This window comes from Strix aluco, chromosome 30 (genome assembly GCF_031877795.1).
Source record: "Strix aluco isolate bStrAlu1 chromosome 30, bStrAlu1.hap1, whole genome shotgun sequence".
Taxonomy (NCBI): Eukaryota; Metazoa; Chordata; class Aves; order Strigiformes; family Strigidae; genus Strix; species Strix aluco.
Genome location: NC_133960.1, coordinates 3283260 through 3301695, shown reverse-complemented (window position 1 = coordinate 3301695; position 18436 = coordinate 3283260). Strand labels below are relative to the sequence as shown.

The following is an 18436-nucleotide window of genomic DNA, read 5'->3' as shown; positions in this document are numbered from 1 at the left end:
CAGACAGAAGATAAAAAGATTCCAAAGGAGCGCAGGCGTTCGTTTTCCAGGTAACTGCTTTACATGTCCGTAACGGAGAAGCAGATTGTCTAGGAGAACCAGGAGGATCTCCACTGCCCCTCTCTATCATCAGATGGACTGGATGAGTCCAGGGATTAGCAGGGAGAGGAGTTCCACATGTAGGTTACTAGCTCAGCTACGGCAGAGATTACAGTTGACTGAGAGTTAGAATCTGGCAGCAGCTGCTGAGGAGCAGGTGTCTATATTACTGAAGCCTCTCTGCAGGGACACCCTGCACCTCCTGACAGCCGTGAGGAGGCCAGAACCTGAAGAGGTCTAGAGCCTGGATTTGTTGCTGTAGTTGCGTCTCCCTGTTCTGATTGTAACCATTACCTGGGAGGAGATATGGGAGAGAAATTGTCTTCATCTCCTCTTTTGTTTATCCGTGGGTACATGGGGAGATGTTAACCTGGACTGCAAACTGGTGGCTTTCCTAGGAATTTCTTGATGCTGATCAATTTTTCTTAGGAACTAAAAGATCAAGCCTGTTTGTAAGGAAATCTTCAATGGGTGAAGGACTTTGAGAGGAGGAACAATGCTAATGAACATATGCGGAATAATGTGAAATGGTCCTTTAAAAAATAACAAAAGAAAAACTTGGGAAGAAAAAACTCAGGGTAGCTGGTGTTATCTGTCCCCAGAATTCCCTTGGGCTGGAGCCTGAAGAGCTCTCTCTCAGTAATGCTGTCAGCATCTTTCCTAGAGTAACGGCGTTGAGTCCTATTACTAGAGGCTGACTTCAGAAGCTTTTAGAAATTACTTTTCTTGCAGTGCAGTCACTGCCCTTGGTTAGGGCCAGAGGTATGTGAAAATTTTGCTAGGACATCTGGGCTAGAAGAGTGGATTAAATGGTCCTGTGTGTGAGATTGCAGTACAAGTGTTTTGCATCCTGTACAAATCGCGAAGTAAGTAGCGACGTTGAGTAGACGAAGCTGGCGTTGTAAAGTTGAGCTTGACTGTCTTCAGGCTAATTGGGGTTTTCTTGATGTTTGATGCTGCACTGCAGCCATTAGGACTTGCTCTTTTTGCATTTTACTGCAACAAAAATGATTTGCACCGCAGGTAGTTGTGGAATAGTGGAAAACGTTCACGTACCAGTAGAGGCCAGTATACACCACCTTAAATCAATCAATCTGATAGAAGCGCGTGGAAACAGAGGTTCCCTTCCTGTGTGTTTTTGCACTAACAAAGCAGCAGCTGTTCTCTCTTGTAAGCAGAGACTTTCACATGTTGACAAGTTCTTCAACTGGCAGTAGTATTATGTCAGCAGCCGAAAGAAGCTTTGACATAAGCATATGGAGAGTCAAAACACAAAACAAATCTGCAGGGAAAAAAACAGGGAGAGTGACTGTTTTGAATTAACTTCATTTAATTTGTTGTGTGTTTTTCTTTATTTAAGGTCCAGGTTTCCCTTCATCTAGAAGTTCATATACCGACTCCAAGGGAAGATCACGTTCTTCCCGCCCCTGCTCCTACTCTTGACCATTCAGTTGTTCCCATTCTCGTTCCTACTCACGGTCACCGCTGTACCCAAGAAGAGGCAAAGGGAGGAGTCATAACTGTCGTACTAGGTCAAGGTCACACGGTTATCACCGGTCAAGGTCAAGGTCACCCACATACAGAAGATACCATAGACGGTCAGGGTCTCCAGTATTTAACGGCCAGCCACCCACTAAATGGGGAAGGAGAAGGGCAGTGTTTTAACAGGTACACAGAAGTTCCACCATATGATATCAAAGCTTACTGCGGCAAGTCTTTTGGGTTTCGTGATCCATTTGAAAAGGAAAGAGAGAGAGAGAATGGGAAAGGAACTAGAGGGAATGGTATGAAAAGGGCTGTGCTGCTGGTGCTCAGCCTCGACCTCCAGTAAACAGAGAACCTCCCTCCAGATAGGTTTGGTCCATCTGGGACCAGACGAGAGGATCTGCCATGTGCTTGGGGATGTAGGGAGGATTATCTGGGAGGGCAGAGCTACTGAAATCATAACAGAGCTGGAAATTACCCTGAAAAACCTTCTGGAAGAGAGAGCCATGGCATCAAAGATCCTACAAAATCCAGAGAAGGAGGTGGAAAAGCCACTGGGAGATGACAAAGGAAATAAACATCAGAAACACCAGAAGAGAAGAAAAGGGGATGAGAATGAAGGATTTCCCAATCCTGCGTTGTTAGAAGGTGAGAGAAAACCATGAGACATTAAAACGGACTCTCTGTTCATGCTCCCAAGCAGAGATGATGCCACCCCTGTGAGAGATGAGCCTATGGAAGCAAGTTCTATTGCTTGCAAATTGGTGTCTGAAAAGGAGAAAAAAGGAAAAGCCACAAGCAGAAATTGAAGCACCAAAGCAGAAAGTAGAAGTGGCTATTCCTGCTAAGAAAGACAATATAAAAAAACCAGAGAAGGTGGACACTGACTGTGAAAATCTCCTCGAATGGAATGGAAAAAGTGACGGAGGAGTAGCCAACCTTAATTTGTTTCTGCTCTTAATTCGTCTTCATATTGTCTCTTGTATAACATTTCTGAAGTTGTGCACGCTCTTATTTTGGAAAAAAGCACACAGCATCAATTTGCTTTTCTCAGTGTTTAGCTATAGCCACTGACCTCTCCAGAGCAAAGTTATTTTTTGTGAGGAGAGCAAGAGAAATCACAAGTAAAGGTCTGTCCCATAACAGCCCCATTGAGTAGAAGTGCTGATGACTGCAAAAGTGACTTTCAAGTAACTCAGCTGGGCTAACAGTGAGATGTTCAGATAAGCTTACTGCGCTGACTGAGACCAGAATCCAAATTGGAATGTATAATTGATTGGGTAGCTTTCTCTCTAGATGTCTTATTTGAGAATTCATAAGCATTGGTTATGTATTAATGTAGTGGTTTTGTTGTACTCCACTACTACTTGTTAATTCTGATTTGGGGATTTGCTCTAATTAGGACTTTGACAATGCTGTTTAATTCTAGCTTGATTGAGTTTATAATCGCTTTTAGTAATACAAGTCACTTTTTTTTTACATTTAATAAAAATATTAAGACATGATTTCAAACAATAAACAGCATACAATAGAAAGAAACCTGGCTTGGTATGTCTTTAATTAGATGTGTTGCATATTACAAACCGTGTCAGGTCACTGCAAATTAACCTGATTGGTCAGTACAGTAGACAGCTCCTTTTTACGTTTGTTTTCTTTCTCATATTGCATGCATCAAAACGCACAAAAAATTAAAGATAAGAAGAAATCATGAAAGGTAAAAATAAAAAGAGGCAATAGTTATTAAAGTCATAAACCTAAGAAAATATGCAACAGATCAGTTGCAGGAGTATACCATATCGGTGTGATTGGCGAAGAAATAGCCAGAAGGTGGCTGACAAACTCAGGACGCAGCGAGTAGATTCCCTCTCCACGTTTTAAGGTTTCTCAGTCCTTGAAATGAGACTTGAGAGGACTCTATGAGGTTTTCTCCTCCTCTGGCTCCAAAGCTCTTTATCACTTCATCACTACATTGTTGCCATTCAGCTTTGAAGAAGGAAGGATTAAGGGGGAACAGTGAATGGGGAGGGGATGGCGGGTGGAGGGTTGGTGCTGAAGAGCTGCTTTTTTCTTCTCTAGCAGTCTTAGTGGACACTGGCATGAGAAATCATTTCATTGACTTCTTTACAGATTATCATTCCATTCGACATAAAACCTAACTTGGAGGAAATCATACAAAGTCTTCACCCACAAGCCCCTTTGCACTGAACTCCAGAGAAAGGAGTCCACGCTTCAACAGCCGTACAGCTCAGATGGGTGGTAACAGGCATCCTCTTGCACCCCTCTCAAGAGGAACAGCACCCGCTGCTTCCACTGACACAGGTGCACGTGGACAGATGCTCCGAACCAGGCCTTGGTTGTGCTGTGCGAAAAGGACAGGGCTAAACAAGTTTAATTCCCTGTGACTTGCGGAAACACGACTCCCCAACCTATGAGGTTATAAAGTAGGGATGTTTATTCAGCGCTGAGACGCACGGGGGATCGCTCCACCACAAACGTGCGCCCCTCTCGTGGCACCTTGTCTTGGCTTTATGCTACAAAGCATCACATATTCATAATATGCCTATACATATGCATGACCTATCCCTGCTTCGTATTATAATGGGCCTGAAAGTCTTTTTCATACGTTCCACCCCGGTCTCCTCCTAGTTGCACCTGTGCAGCGTGTCCTGGTGGTCGTGGGCTGGGGTCGCAGAGATGAAGTAGCTCCTCTTCCTCACTGTTGAACTTTTTACCTCTGTTCCTTGCACAGTCTCTGTCACCTCCTGGACTCGGGCCGGACCATAGGGTTGGTTTTGACCAGTTTTTAGGACTGTCTTCCTATTCCACCAGGAAGCGTTCCCTCACAGCTTCCATTAATCAAGGTTTCCATATTGTTCTGCTCTCTGGCCCATCGACTATGATCTATTATCCTATTCAATCTTAGTTATCTTTTAACTAATGGGCCTCTAGCCCCTAGCCTGATCTCTAAGTCTTCCATCTTTATCTCTAAACTAAGTTATACCTTCATTTCTTGAGTGCCTAATTTCTATATCCTATTTTAATTTCCTAGCTCCTCATCTCACCTGCATTTTTGTCTTTAATAATATCTTAATTCATTTCATAGCCCTTCTGTTTCCTCACAGCCCTGTGTTCAAGAGCTGCCCCATGTAAAGCTCAGCCACTTTTCAGGAGAATGCTGTCTAGCAATGAAATGAGGTTCTGCAGCCCCCCTGCAGTGACGTGGTTGGCTTCTCGTGGGGCAGCAGCACATGCAGAACGACGGGGCTATTTTTGCAAGCAGAGTTGAGCACATGACATGAAGATGTGGGCCATCTGGCACGCTTACACCACAGTCACAAAAATGACTTTGAGAGAAAAACATCCAGAGCTCCATGCCAGATGGTTTCCTGAGCGGAATTTGTTAAAAGTTAGCGTGGACAGCGTGGGAAAATCACAGAAGATTAGTGAGGATTGTAAACACACTCAACTGACTTGCAGCTGGGGTGTCAAAAACCACACATATCATACTAATTGTTGTTTAGCCTTGTGTGTTTGACAAGTAGAACATCTGTGTTTAGATAACACAGGCCTGTGAGAGACTCAGAGGCACCTTATCGAACACCCTTGAGATTCCTGAACTGCTGTGGGAAAGATCAAAGCACTGGGGTGAACTACGCCTGCGTGAATCCCTGACAGAGGCGAGAACAGCAGGGCCGGTGGTTCTCTAGGGTGCAATTGTCACCCCTCCCCGCCCCTCCTTGTTGGGCTGCTTGGTGCCAGGTGTGATTCCACCCACATCCCCCGAGCTGTACCCAATCTGTGGAGATAAGGAGTGCTAACGTTAACGAGCCTGGCTCCTGCCCTCCCGATTGCTCCAAAACGGTTATAACGGCCGATCATCTCCTCAGGGCCTGGCACACCTGTGCCTGGGATGTGGTCAGATGGGAACAATAACAGAGTCACACATTAATCAAATTCTTTTGTAACTGCTGGAAGGCACCAGAAAGGATCTGACAAAAGTCAATTATCTTGGACCCTATAAATGGCGACCACCAGGGAGACCCTTTGAGCTCTCCTGGATTGCAGTGGCCTGTGACCAGCATCTCCCCTGAGCTGGAGCCTCTCAGGTACCAAACCCTGAAGGTGTTGTCTGCTCCAGACGGAAGGCCAGGGCGAAGTCCCCTGCTCAAGTCTCAATCATCGCCCGTTGAGGAATGTCAAGGCATTGTGAGTATTTGCTCTAAACTCGAGAGGGAAATTTTTCTTTGAGCTCACTTCTCTTTCACCTGTTCTTTCTCTGTTTGTTGGTGTGTGGGTACATACTTCATTCTACTGGATCCAGATACTTTTGTTTCTGTGTGTGTGTTTGTAGTATGCGCATGTATATATGTATAAATTAAGGTACTGTTAAGGAAGTTAGTGTGAATCTTGTCGGTTTAGAATCTGTAAATAAGTTGCTTTTCTTTCTTTCAACATTTCTGAATTATTTTGTAATGATAAGTTGCTGTTAGTTATTAATAAATCTAGATTTCCTGCTAAACCATCACCGTGTTAACACTTTCATGCGCAACACAAGTTTACTCTTTGCATTTCATCCATGATTTTGTGGCTGCTCCTGCATCTGCCTGTGCTGACTCACACACAGAGTTTACCCCACTCTGCAGACCACATGTAGTCTTATTTCCCCCCCATCTACAATGCAAGAAGGAACCAAGCACGGAGCTCAAGATGCCATTAACAGAACACAAGCCTGACATAGCAGATGAGAAACTGGCTTAGCTGTAACTCAAGTCTTAAACTGATTAAAAGAAAAAAAAAATGACAAAGGAAGAGAGAAAGTGAGGAGAGATCTCGAGGGGCTGGAGCAAGTGTAGAGGAGGGCAACGAGGTGGGGAAGGGCCTGGAGAATAAATCCTGTGAGGAGCGATGGAAGGAGCTGGGGCTGTTCAGTGTGAGGAGGAGAAGGGGAGGGGAGACCTCATCACTCTCTGCAGCTCCCTGAAAGGACGTTGTGGAGAGGTTGGTGCTGGTCTCTGCTCCCAGGGAATTAGTGACAGAATGAGAGGGAACGGCTTTGAACTGCAACAGGGGAGGTTCAGACTGGACAGGAGGGAAAAATCTTTCCCAGAAAGAGTGGTCAGAGAGTGGAATAGGCTGCCCAGGGAGGGGGTGGAGTCCCCACCCCTGGGTGTGTTTAAGGGCCGTTTGGATGAGCTGTGGGGGGATGTGGGGTAGGGGAGAGCTTTGTAGAGTCGGGCTGAGGGTTGGACTCGCTGATCCCGAGGGGCTTCTCCAACCTGAGTGATTCTGTGATTTAAAAGCCCTGAGTTGCTGCCCTGATATTGCTCATTTCTATCAATTATCAGTATTTGTGTGACGCTTGTGGCTGGAGATTGGAACATTCTTGCTAAGCCTGATTTTAAGGCTGCAGTGTAACAGTATGCAAGGTGAGCGAGGCCAGCCAAGGTGCTCTCAGGAAGGCCAGTAACGTGCATTACAATCTTTATCCCACGTTGTGCTGGGCTTGTGTGTGTGTGGTGGGGGGGAGGCTATGGTGGTGGCCCCTGTAAGAAGTTTCTCAAAGCTCCCCCAGCTCCCCAGGTGGGACCCACCTCTGGCCGAGGTCCAGCCAGTTAGTGCCGGCGGCTGCACCTCTGCAATAACGTATTTAGGAAGGGGAACCTGAGAGGGGGTTGGTACTGGTGAAGGAACCTCTGCGAACACAAGGTCAGTGGAAGGAAGGGGGAGAGGTGCCAGTGCAGAGCCCCCCCTGTATCCCGTGGCGAGGTGACAAGGCCACCCCCTGCCACCTGTGGAGGTCACCAGTGGAGCAGAGGCCGACCTGCGGAGGACCCCACACCAGAGCAAGCGGCTGCGCTTAAGAGGCCGGGACTCAGGGGGGAAGAAGCCCCCACTGTTGTAGTTTGGGGCTGGGAGGCGGCAGCACACGGGGGTGACCCATGCCAGAGCCCAGGAAAGGCTGCAGCCCATGGGAAGGACTCACAGAGCCGCCACAGGATTTAATCACCTGCTAATCCTGGGCTCATCCGCTGTGGAGGGCGTTTCCTCCAAGGAATACTCAGTGTCACCAACAGCAGCTGATTGGGGAAGCAGCAGGCAAGAAAATGAACCCACCAGACATAACGAACCATTTCCTCTACATTTCTGGGCATACACTCCCTCCACTCTCACAAAGTTCCTTATTTTAAAAGGCCTGATCAAATAGAGAACACGTCAACGTCATCGTAAGGACACCAGGACAAACAGATTTGTGCATTTCCGTATCCCTCAGGAGGAAGATGCTGTATTCTGAGGTCATGATCTTAGCAACATCACAGCATGTGATCTCCAGGCATCCGAATGCTTTGAATGGAGCCAAAAAAATCCCCGAGCTAAAACCACAAGGAATGCCACAAACAAACATCCACTTTAAGCTGATGCTTTATTTCTAGTCCTAGAGGCCACAGATTAAAAAATCCTGTAGACAATCCCTTTCCCAGATAAAAGTACACCATTCATTCCTCTCCCTGCGTTCCCAAAGCAACCGCTTTAGTGAAGTGCTTATTGTATTTCTTCACAGCACAGGGCAGAAATGACTAAGCCTGTTGCTCATTTTTGCATACGAGCGGATTCGTGACTCACTGCAGACTGCTGACCTCAGCGTGGTGCAATGTTCTGGCACATATGCCATTGGAAAGAACTAAAAAAAAAAAAAAAAAAGTCAGTCACAGCTCCAGCAAATGTCAGAGCAGGCCATCTGCACAGAGTCAGTGCTGTATTTTTCAGCCATTTTGTGACATTATTATTGCATATGCACACTTCCAGTTCAAAATGCTAGGGGTAGAATTTACCAAAGTGTTTCTGCTTGTGCAGTTCTGCTCCCACTGAAGACAGACCCCCATGAATTTCAGTGGGAGCAGAATTTGGACAATTCAGAAAGCCTGGGGGGAAAAAACACCTCTCATTTAAGAAAGTTCAAATTTTGCCTTATTATACCCGTGGATTTGAAACAGCTTTCATGTTACAGCATTCTTTGGGTGTTTTTATAAGACAAGAACTGGCCAAAGTGAGGACTGGACATGACAAGCACAGTGGAAGGAGTCAGTGGACACTCACCCACTGATTTTCCGCTTAGGAGTAGCAAAACATCCTGACAATCCCGACTGCTTGGACTAGGTACCAGATCAGGCCTCTTGTAGGTATAGGTTAAAGACATTTGACATAAAATCAATCTGGCACCATTTACGCCAAAATAAAACACTAAGGCATACAGCCCTAGTTGGGGGGGGTGGGCTGGGGGAGAACAACAACTACCCAAAACCAACAAACAAAAACATTTCTCCACTTTTATTCCCCTGACATCTTGGGGAAGTTTTACTGCGCAGCACTCCAACCTGTTTTTCAAATTTTAAATGGAATTCAGTAGGCACTGATCTGTAGACTGCAAAAGTCATGTACTTACCTGAGAAGTGAGAATGCCTGGCAGGTTCACGATCCTGCACGTGCTCATTCTGAAAAAGCAGGGGACGATTTAAAAGTGTTTACAAAACCTGCCCCTAGTGATTATTATCTGTTGTCTGGAAGCATCCAGAGGCCCCCACCACTAATAGGCACCATTTGTGCCCTCTTGTAACTACCTTACAGACAGAGACAACCCCAAGGAAGAGCAGAGCAGCAGAAACTCCGCACAACACAGTATTGCAGGGCACAGCACAGCAAAGTCAAGGACTCCTACATCCCAACACGGTCACACCCGTGAAACTATACTGACCTTCACGGGTCATGCTCAACACGTTGACAGAATAAGGTGTTATTTGTGTTTAATTCTGATGGTGGGTAAAAACATAATTCAAAAACCCCAGAACCATTCCAAAGCAAGCTCTATCATTTTGCACAGAATCTCATTTTCATTTCCTACAATACTTGCAGGTGCCGACTTTGCAGACCTGTATGCTTAACACCTTTGGAGGTCCGTGTTCTCCAAGCGTCTTTGGACTCACCACAGTTGGCACAAGCCAACAGCAAGACAAGGCTGAACGGCCTGTCAGGACACCACAAATTAAATTTAGGATCCAGCTTAATGAATGCCTGGCTCAGCTGGAAGTTTCTCTACTAAACTAGTAAGCTTGCTTGTATGCAGTTTGGTTCAGGTCGTTTCAAATCCACAACTCGCATCGTAATTTTAAGCATCTTAAAATAAAATTAAAATCAACCCATTACCATGGAATATTTCGTTTTAAGCAATCTTTCTTTACCAAAAGAAGAATGGTTTGTCGCAAGTTTTTCAGCTACCTCTTGAGAGCTGAACCTCACTCTCCCAGGAGCTGGAATAACTGAGACAAGCTGAGAGCTTGCCCACCTAACTCGAGTGATTCCGCATTTGTTGAAATTAGGAGCAGGTATCACCAGCTCTGTCTGGTTTGAGTTCAGGGATGTGGTTAGACACTCACTACAGAAACAGCAGTGTCACTATCAGATATTCCTGCCCTGGGGCTGCTTGTTGCAACCCCACAGCTCAGCTGGTGGAAAGGTTCATGAGACTGTCGACCATCTCTGCAGGGCAGTCAGCTGGCTCAGGTTCAAGAGCCCTTATTGTCGGCTGGAGGCAAACGGTCCATGGCCACCGCCACAGGGCTGGGCCACAACTCCTTCTATCAGGCTTGTGACCTGCCTGCAGTTCTGTTTCTGACCTTCCCTTGAGACATGGCCGAATATGTTCCAAAGCTTTTTCAGTGATGCAAACAAGGATAAAAATTAAGCTCTCACCTATGAACCCAGCCGAAAGCAGAATGCAGTTCTGGGCTACCTGACTGGAGGCAGCATTCTAGCACGTCGTTCCCAAACCACGTAGGAACTGCAAAATTTTTAGACATTCAGACACTTGGACAGGTGAATACTGTAGTGAGAAATCCAAGGAGCTGCTATTACACCTCCAACTGCCAGATCACAGCAGATGCGGAGATCTTGTTAACTAACCAGCATACTATCATGCTGTAAAGCAATTCACTCACGCTCACTGAAGAAGTTCTGTCCAATATATACAGAACTCACTTGTATTAGCACAAGTCTAACTTTGCAGAAGTGACTGATCTGCATCTCATTATATAAATAACAAAAAGAATACCAAAACTGGCACACACTAGAAAAGAACAGCTGCCCAGTCCTGCGTGCTGTAATGTGATTATTCATGAAGCCTTCAAAAGGCAGAGATCTAATCCAGGGTCACCCGGCTAAAACAGCCAGACCAGATCTGAAAACCTGTCAGTCACTGGAACTACCACAGCGCAGAAAAGGGAACCAGCTTCACACTGTGAACTGAGCATGAGGATTCTTCTGAGCATCCTTCTGTCTTGTAGAATTACAGGTACAGCATTCCTTTATTTTTGATGCTTCTGCACTGTAGGTATCCATCAGTATTTCTGGCGCGGTCTAAAAGTAGTTTTCCCTACCATAGTCTCACTTCTCTACCACCCGTGTCACGGGTTGGTTGTATATAAAACAGCCAAATGTGTCATGAGTTTCTCCCTTCAGGAGCCTCAGCAAGAGGTCTGGGCATGGAATTGGTTTTCCTGCCCTCTAACTTTTTTTATCATGTCAGGACATTTTTACTCCAAACTTATGATAGAGAGCTTGATGAAAAAAAAACCCCAACTGTTTCACTCAGACATCTCTGGTATCTTACGTGCTGATTTATAGACACTAAAATTACAGTGAAATGCCAACTGGCATAAAACTACGTTTTGAAAAATGTCAGAATGTAACCTTTTGATCATCTGCCAGTTGTTTCCTCATTTTCTCCTGGGAAAACTTGTCAAACTCACTTATTTCACAATATTCATGCTTTTGATAAATTTGCCTGCTGTGAGGAATGTATTTCATGCGCAAACTCGAACCAGTTCTACTCAGCATGAAAATCAGGAGTCAAGGGTACAGCCTGAGAACTAGCCCAGGTGAGAACCAACTAACTTCAGTGCAAGAAAAATGTTTTCTTTGACTTCACACTTTTCACATATAACTGTAAAGTAATCAAGTATAAATTCCTCACTTGTCATAGCACTGCTGTTGCTGAAGAATGTATTACACATGGCAATCCACCTTTGTTAGGTTTTGATTGTTCAGATGAGCCACTTCCAACCTTTCTCTTTTTCCTTGGAACAGCTGAATTTTTCCTGTGAAAGTTAATAGGACTGTATCAAGGGAGGCCGTTGAATCTCTGTTCAGATTCTTCTTCCAACTTTGCAAAGCGAAAGGGAAAACAAAATTAAATGTAACTGGAGAAAAACACATTGTTTAGTACATGCGTGTGTATATCCATACCTACGTACACAGGGAGAGGGGAAAAGAGGTAAGTGCACACACATGGTAAACATCAAACTAGTCAATATTAATCCAACTTTGGGATGAAAATGTACAAACCAGCTTCTGCATTTGTAACTCAGTACAGATTATTACTTTAGTTACATATATTAAAATTAGAAAAAAATAAATCAATCGGTGTCATGCTGGTGACATTTATCTGTGCTGCACTGATTCATGCAGGAGATGTGTCTGTGAGGGGAATGAAATAAAGACAATAAAACCAATAAATAAACCAGTAAAATAACTTCACATGAAAGTTACTACACTGGAATGAAAGCCACAGCAATTCAGCCCAGAAGAAAAATGTCAAATATTCAATCTTCTGGGGATAGTCTAAAACCTGATGCTTTGGGGTGGGAATTAGCTTTGTATTTGTTCTGGGGGATTGTATTTCCTCCCCTCATCTTTTAGTTGTTGCGAGAGGAAAAATGCAACTAGCTCATGCTCTCATGAAACCCAACACCCCTCCTGCTTCAGCCCAGTCTGAAGGACTGTAACTAGCTCTACCTACAACTCAAGAAACCCACAGACACGGTGTTGTTGTTCCTAACAGCCAGATGAAAACAAACCACCCGATGGCATGGCGTGGCATTTCTGGCTGTCCTGTATAAGCACTCGGGTCCAGCAAACGTGGGCAGCCAGGCAGGAGCAGAGGGAATTGCATCTGAACAGAAGGCAATGCACACAGCCAGGCAGGTTATAAACACCACTGTCAATGACACGGGAACAATGACATTTTCTACTTGTCTTTAATTCTGTTTGCTGAACTTGACAAAGGTTGGTAAGACGGCTGGAGGGACGGCCCTTACACGCTTGGAAATATCACAAGAAACATGATGACTGTCTCTGCTCTCTGAAGCAGCGCTCCAAACAAATTGCATTCTGAAAGCTTTGCTACGCAGAACGATACTTCATTTTATCTCTGTAATGCATTTACTTACATTACTGACCTATATTAACAGGAGCATTACACGGGGAATCTCTCTGGCATCTTAGTTCAGGAAAGCAAACTATGCTGAAGGACAGTACTGAAAAACACGCTGAAGCCTACGAAAACTGCTGCGACCTGATGATGGCTGAGTGCTGGCAGGTTCTCCTGCTCTAACAGAAAAAGTCTCCAACTGTGGTGTTTTCATGACCCTTTAAGTGCCTTTGATAAAACCCAGAAACCCACTGCTAGCCTGGTTTTCAGAATACCCCAAACACAACAGAACATTGCAGTATCTCTCACTACTGCCACGGACAAGTTACCTGAAGTCTCACATCCGTAGCCCCTCAACTCCCAAATGTCCCCATACACAATTCTTTCCTCCATTTTCCAAATGGCCCTGGGGGAGTTGACTCTCAGTAACCAAGACTATTTTCTTTTACTTGCACTTGAATGTGCAAAATCATTTGGAAGGTAGTAAAAAAGCCTCCCAAACCTTTCTTCTCATGTCACAGACTTATTTTGCACAGAACTGCAAAGCAGCAGTGGTTGCCATGGTTATCTCCTCCTGGAGATAACATTAATGGAAACCAAAACTCCCATCCTGTCTGCAGAACAGTGATATTCAAGAAAAGAGCTGCAACAAGGCCCTCCAGCTGCCATGTTCCTGCAGCACTGACCTGGGACATCCTCTTGGCTTCACATCCCCTGAGCTACGCTGACACTGCTACAGAGGGTCGTCCCTCACAGTGCCAAGCAGCCGCCCTTGGCAAGACATGCTTTCTTCTTCTCACCCTCCCCCTCCAAGCTCCCAAGCTGAATTCCAAGTGCTATTCTGGTTTTAAAACAAATGTCAACCAAACAGCCACCTGGAGCAAAACCAGATGGAAGAGGCGTGCTTTGAACCAGACCTCAGGAGTCCCCCATCCCACAGCTCGGCCCACAGGGCACGTGGTCAGTATGGACGTACCCCCCACACCGCTGGGTTCTCTTTAGGTCAGTTTTAAATTTCTCAAATCACCAGGGCATTTTTAACTTGCAAACTACGAATATCTCTTACACCGACATATATATAACAGCAGTGACAGAATACTTTGTCACAGGTTTCTGAAATTCTTGCTGCACAGGGTAGAAACTCCTGATGTGGCTCAGGCCAAGCTGGGTTGAGCACTGGGAACACCAGCGCTGGGGCAGAACAGTGTCTAGGAGGCAGGAGGTGCAGTGACACAGAGGAGAACCCCACCGCTCTGCTGAGGTGGGTTCTTGGTGCCAAGGTACTTCTGTGACTTTACTGCACTGCAATGTAAACACAGCCCGTGATTTTCAAAAACTAAAGATCAATCTTTAAAATGCGACTCCTTGGACAGTAATAATATTTCATCACCAATGGATTTTCTTTTTCTTTATACCTTTGCTTCTGCAGTAGCCAATAGTACAGAGGACTAAGGATATGGCTACCAAAAAGGGGTTTCTGTTTTGTGAGCTCTAAATAAACCTGCAATTCACAGTCTTTAAGACTGGGAAACCTTTAAAAAAGCTTAGAAACAAAAGAAATCATTTCAGTAAAAGGATGTTGGTTTTAACTGTTCCCAGAAGGAGGGTCCACTGAGAGTATCATAGCAGAGCTTCCGTTGAAGTTATTGACCTGTTTATTCCCCACTTCAGAAAAGAGTAGGCACAAAAAGCAAACATAAATGGAAGTGGCCAGTGATCTTTAACAGGGGTTTGTAATGGCAATGCCCTCATCTGAGTAACTAATCCAGCCCTCTCTCCACTCCTCACGCTCCCTCAAAACTAGCCAAAACCCCAAACCCTAAAACAAGGAATTAAAATAATTTCAATGGTGATTGGAAAGTCCCTTTGCCACCAGACGGGTACTGCCTCTCAGCTGCAGCACAGACTCGCAGAAACCTCCAAGCTGATGGCTGGTCTGGGGAAATCTTGCCTTGTGGCACCCAAGCCACCATCATTTATGCTTTTATAAGCAACAGTGTAATTATAACTGTAGCACTGTTCTTCCTTCCAGACTTCAACAATCGACATGGTTAACATCTCTGCCCCACTGCACAAGTGGCAATTAGCCACCAGCGTTTCAGTGTTGCCTCTGCCAGCTGAAATAATGCTGGTGTTCCACACAGTTCTGTTAAATCAGAAGGACCTTGAAGAAATCTAAAGAAATAACAGAGGGGGAGAAGAAAACATTATTCTACCATCACAAGTCTTTTATGTTTATCACACAGCTTTTGAACCGATTGTTTCCTCCCTCTTCCCAAAATTCATTCATAATATTATATACTGAAAAAGAAGTCCTGACCTGTGCATGCTGTTATAAATAAAACCCTGCTCCACCACCGCTCCAGTGGATAACACCACTGGACCCTGACAGCCATTTCCAGATTTGAAGATCGTCTTCTCAGGACTCTCTTCAAGGAGCAGGATGAGCTGAAGCACACGCTCTCTCACACATAAACAGGCTCCAGCAGCTCAGCTCCACGCCAGAATGCAGCCCGGCTGGTGCTGGTCTTGAAGGCTTAGTTGGACACATGATTGCAAAATCATTTCATTGTCACCGTTTAAGAAGGTCACTGCTGTCAGGCCTTGGCACTGCCACATCAAAGTGATGCTACAAAGCCAACACGAAGCAGAAGCCCTCAAGCCTTTGGTAACCTTCACTGCTCCTCAGAGTAGGGGAAGCTGTCTGGCAAGCAGGTAGCTGATTATTCCCTGAAATCTTTTTCCTGTATCAGGTCATGAACTTCTTCAATACTTTAGAGTGTTTTCCATCGGTTTTGAGCTAGGTGCAATAAATGATCTTTTCCTAAACAAACTAAAAGCATCAGGCTCAGGGCTGGCCATTAGTATGAAGAAGAGAATGTTCTGTCTTTAAGGACATAGCCCATAATCTCTGATCAGGCTTGCAGTTTCTTATACTCGTTTCCTTAGAAAGAGGTGGAGTTCTAGGGACTGGGGAACTAAAGTGTTGATAACCTTTTAGCTCTCCCTACCCCCCCACACTCAGTTTTCATTGCTCTCAACCAACACGGGCCCACAAAGTCTGTTTTGCAGAAATCAACACATCTTGTCATAAAGGCAAGAAACACAAAAGGTTAACCCCACCATCTCTATGTCTCCTGGAAGCTACAGCTTTTCCCAGCATCTCCCAAGCTCTGCCCATTACAGCTCAAGAGCGGCGCCTTGTCGGTGCTGTCAGCCCTCTGCAGCAGGAGCAGCCTCCTTGGCTTGGGGAGGCGACACGCGCGCTCTGTCACAAATAATTTTGTTCCACTACTTTGGTTTAGCAGCAATTTAGGATTTATTAATATTTGAGATAGATCACAAGATTCAGTTGTATAATTATTAACAGCACTTAATCAGCAGCCAATCAGCAATTCAGTGAAATTTGTTACAATCAAAATAGCGACCTAGTTAAAGATTAGAGAACAGCAAGGGTCACCCAAAATTTACACCAGGGTTGCACACGCAGATGGAGGTTAAATCAAATCACATCACGTAGACGGGCAAACAAACAATTCCGAATCAAATTACACACACACAGACAGAAGTTAACGTATGATTAAAATTTCTTTTTTCATTTCATGTGCTGGCATTCAGAAAGACAGAAAAGATAGCGAGAGGAAGCAGGGCAGAGGGACAGCGAGAGGGTGAAAAAAAGGGACAGGGATCTGGACAGAGAAAAAAGCGGCAGGGACAGAGGAGAAGAGACAGAAGGAGCGACAGGGAGCAGGGCAGAGAAAGAAAAATCAAGGCAGCAGCAGGATGGAGATGGAGAAGAAAACCTGGGATGGTCAACAGGACAGAGAGGAATATGAATATGGGCAGGGAGTGGGACAAGGGAGAGACAGAGAGAACATGAGGAGCACAGGGGGCTGGAGAAACAGAGAGAGGCTTTAGGAGCCCTGCAGAGAGACAGTGGCAGAAAGGGTTGGAAAGGGAGCAGCAAACAGGGTCAGAGAGAGTAAGAGATGAACAGGAAGGAGGACAGGGACAGTGAGACACAGAATGGAAAAAGAAAGCAAAGCAGCAACAGTGAGCAAGAGAACAGGACAGAGAAAGAAAAGGAAGGAGGGAGAGAGAGAGAAAGGCAGGGACACGGAGAGGAAAACACCACCAGGGAACAGGCCAGAGAAACCGCGGGGAAAAAGAGATGGTTGCAGATCAGGACAAAGAGATGGGAAAGAAAAAACCAGCCGTGGGCTGCAGAATGGAGACAGAGGATGAAAAAAAGAATAAGGAGCAGGACAAAAGCATGGAAATAGAAAAGGGAGTGATAGAAGAGAGAAAGGGGGAGAGGAAGACGGAGCAGGACAGAAAGATGAGAGGAGAGGCAAAGAGAAGCAAAAAACCATCACAGCAGTGTGGGAGAGGGGGCCAGGGGAGGGCCCAGGACCCACAGGAGGGGACAGCAGGATCCTGAGGGCCTGGGACTCACCACAGCTCTCACTCATGTGCTGCCAGGAGAATCTGCCAGTTCAGAGCCTTCTTTCTCCTTCTCTCCTCCCTTCCTCTTCTGCAGCTCCAGTCACTCGGCTGCCCCCCACCTAAGAGGACACGCGGGTGTCTCTCAGCTTCTGACACACGCAGCCTCGCTGGCTCACGCGCCACGCGGCCATACCGCCCTGGGGTGACACACGCAGCCCCTGGGTGCCCGCTGGCGGCCTGGCCCGCTGCGGACTGTGAGGAGGGCTCCTTCCTCACCCAGAGAGGTAGGCTCTCTCGTCTGCAGTGGGAGGCAGCTGCTGCCCAGATGGCCTTGATTTTCTCCTCTTTCCCTTTCTCTGGCCTCTCCAGCTCCAGCCGTGGCAGCTCCTGGCCGCTGCCCACAGCCACAAGGGCTCTGCCTGTCCCTTTTTGCCCCCGTGCCATGAGCAGCACGAGGCCAGGCAGAGACACCCCACGCAAGCCCGAGGCAGCTGCAGTCAGGGGCAGGAACAGACAAGCGCGGCCTCGGCACAGCCCCTGGAAGAGGGAAAGAGGCAGCAGTGACCGTTATTGCCATAGATCGCCCCCGGCTGGAGCCCCCCCTTCCACAGGGGCTTCTGCAGAGGCACCGAGGGCCAGCGCTCTGCCCTCGCCATGGTACTGGTTGTCACTGAGCTGTTATTAATTAAAGTTGATTTGGGGGTTTATGATAAAAATTATCATAACTAAATAGCCAAACAGAATTTTATAAGAATATTAGCTTTATGAAACTTAGAGAATAATTGTATATTAAGTAACTATGGCACACTGTGTAACCAGCTATGCTTCTATGAGCGTCAGACCAAGACTGCATGGGCCACATAGTTCAATAATTATTAATCTTGAAATAATACTTTATTGTTTTGCATTTCAAAAGGTAAGATTAATAGAAATTAGAGAAATTGAGCTGTAACAACCTGCCTATGTCTGCCAAGTTATGAAGAAACCAGGTAAAAGGTAATTCTGACAGGGGGAGATCGTGACCACTGACCCGTGGACCACCGACTCTTATTACACCCCAGACTCATTTCAGGACTCCAGTGCACATAGCTGGAAAGAGGTGTGGATATTAAAATGATTTACAGGAATTAACATGTTTATGTATGA

General features: G+C 45.8%; 1 pseudogene; it reads left to right on the top strand.

Annotated features, from left to right (window-relative positions):
• Positions 1-63: 63 nt before the first annotated feature.
• LOC141916757 (E3 ubiquitin-protein ligase RBBP6-like) lies at positions 64-3601 on the top strand (annotated as a pseudogene).
• The last annotated feature ends 14835 nt before the right edge of the window (positions 3602-18436 follow it).